This window comes from Pteropus vampyrus, unplaced genomic scaffold, assembly GCF_000151845.1.
Source record: "Pteropus vampyrus isolate Shadow unplaced genomic scaffold, Pvam_2.0 Scaffold227, whole genome shotgun sequence".
Taxonomy (NCBI): domain Eukaryota; kingdom Metazoa; phylum Chordata; class Mammalia; order Chiroptera; family Pteropodidae; genus Pteropus; species Pteropus vampyrus.
The window spans coordinates 335,613-337,971 of NW_011889008.1; the positions used below are offsets into that span (position 1 = coordinate 335,613).

The following is a 2,359-nucleotide window of genomic DNA, read 5'->3' on the forward strand; positions in this document are numbered from 1 at the left end:
GAGTGGCCTAGGGGAGACAGTTGGGGAGAGTTTGAGATGATAGGCATAAGCCTTATGCCTATCATAAGCCAAGGATGAGAATCTAGACTCATTCTCAACCAAAGTAGACAGAAGCCACCTGGAGGTCTCATGAAAATGCGCATTATGATAGATTCTAGGACTTTGTTGTCCACAGTAATGAGGCTTTGTAAATTTAAAGTAGTTAGAATGAAATACAATTAAGTTCCGTTAGCCATGTTTCAAGTGCCCAACAGCGACATGTGGCTAGTGACCGCCCTATCAGAAAGCACAGACTGGCAGTTCTGCTGGGCAGTGCTGCCCAGGAGTTGAGGCTCCAGGAGGGCAGGGGCTGTTTCCTCCTGGGCTGGGTGCTCAGGGCAGGCTCAGTGATGGGAGGGGCCACAGTGGGCGTGAAGGAGTAAAGCACAAATAAAGCACGTTGCTCTTAAACTGTGTGTTGAGGGGCAAGCTGTGGACGGCTTTGCATTCTCTAGCAGGTGAGCGATGTGCGGCAAACAGGAACGTGGAAGAAATGTTTGTAAACCATCTTTCTCGGTGGTTTGGACAAGGGCTTGGCTGTGCATCTGCTGCATTGCTTTCTTTTTGGTACGTGCTGAACTATGGACTTCTGAAAACAATGCTTTCTTCTAAAATTAATGCTTTCGTCTAAAGTTTTTCCTTGACACAGGGAGGATTTGGGCTAAAAGATACCTTCCACAAAAGCTTTTGCTATCAGCTTGGTTTGAGACTCTGTGGGAAAGAATTGATGTCACAGATGGGCCCTCCTGGGTTTTTAATTTGCCGAAAGATTCCTCTAGGGTTAAGAAAAGAGATTATGAAAAACAATAAGAAGTTGGAACCATTATTAGTATTATTTTAAAGACATGTTTCACTTCGAAACCGTATCGATGCTTCTGGTACTTCCCGCTTCACAGTTCTGCTCCCCTCCACCTGCCCGGCACCCGAGTTTCACAGCCCTGGCTGCTCGTCTCACATTGCCCAGTTCACAACACTCTGTCACCGGGCGCCATGGTGGCTGCAGAGCAGACGTGGCCGGGCGGGCACAGCCTTGGTCTTGCCTGGCTGCACTTGCTCACTCTTCACAGGCCCGGGTGAGCAGGCTCCCTAACACACCCGGTTGGGTTGAGAGAAGCAGCAGGGCGCGTGGGGCTTGGGGGTGTGTCATCCAGAGTTTGCAGGCCTGGGGTGCTTCACATTAAGAGATTTTAGGGGAAATCCTTGTTTGGAACTTCCTCCCCAGGCTCCTTCAGCTTATCTGCAGAAGATGGGGAGGTGTGTGTAGGCAAACATTGGGAAGGATGCCTTACGAGGCATCCCGGGGACGTCAGCTCACCCCTTTCTGATCAGCCTCCATTCAGCTTCCTCCTGGGAGGCCTGGGCCGCATTCCCCACTGGTCCCGGGGCACCTCCCTCTCCTGTCCAACTGCCGGCTATCCCCAGGGCGCCAAGCTCTCCGAAGCTTGTCCAACCATCTGCCCTGCGGTGGCTCAAGATGCTGCCAACTGGGCCCCTTCGTGGCCCGCGTGCCTTGTGAGCTCGAGGTGCTGCATTTTGGGTCTTTAAGACGTGTCGCTGCCTTCGGTCTGTCAGCAGCCGCCTCCAGTTCCAGAGAGTCTGCTCGCCCCGCTTCTCTGAGGGACTGCCCTGGCGGTCTCTGATTGCGCCCACCGGAGCGCGCGTGCCTGCAGCTTGGCAGTTTCTCCTGCTTCGACGGTCCTTTCATCTGGGCCACCAGGGGACGGGGGTCGGGGCTCCGGGGTCCCGGGCGGACCAGTTGAGATTCGGCACACTCATGCCGGAGCGTCAGAGTTCTCAGCGACACCTTAGAGGAAGCGATGCAATCTTCACACGGTGATGTATAATGTAAATATGTTTTACGTACTTTCGCGTGCGTCACACATGTAAGATAACGCACATGTACATGTTTTCACCTGTATTCCTCTTCGGCTATAGGCAAGGGCTCCTTGATGAGTTCATCGGTGAAGAGCGGGTGGTTTCATCTTGTTTAGTTCTCTGCTGTGCAGACTCATGAGGCAGGAGGCGACCTGAGCGATTCTTCACCGGTTTTGCGTTTGTCACAGCACACTCTCCCTTTCGCAGACTTTACGATTGCAGCCGATCATGTGGCGCGTCTGAGAGTCTGGCCTTGTGCTTTGTCCTTCCTGACGTGGATTTGTATTCCAGGCCTCGAACCCCTCGAAACATACTATGCAGCTTGAAGTCCAGTGTCTAGGCCCCGCCTCGTCCAGCAGACAAGGGTCCTTTGCCAATGGGGGACCTACAACGTGACTCGCGTCCTCTGGATGGAGGGAGTGAGAGGCTGTCACGATTCTAGGAG

At 53.2% G+C, this 2,359-nt stretch overlaps 1 protein-coding gene across 2 annotated transcripts in view; it reads right to left on the minus strand.

Annotated features, from left to right (window-relative positions):
- FN3KRP (fructosamine 3 kinase related protein) overlaps positions 1–2,359 on the minus strand; it is a 17,696-nt gene that overhangs the window by 14,079 nt on the left and 1,258 nt on the right. The window lies entirely within an intron of this gene.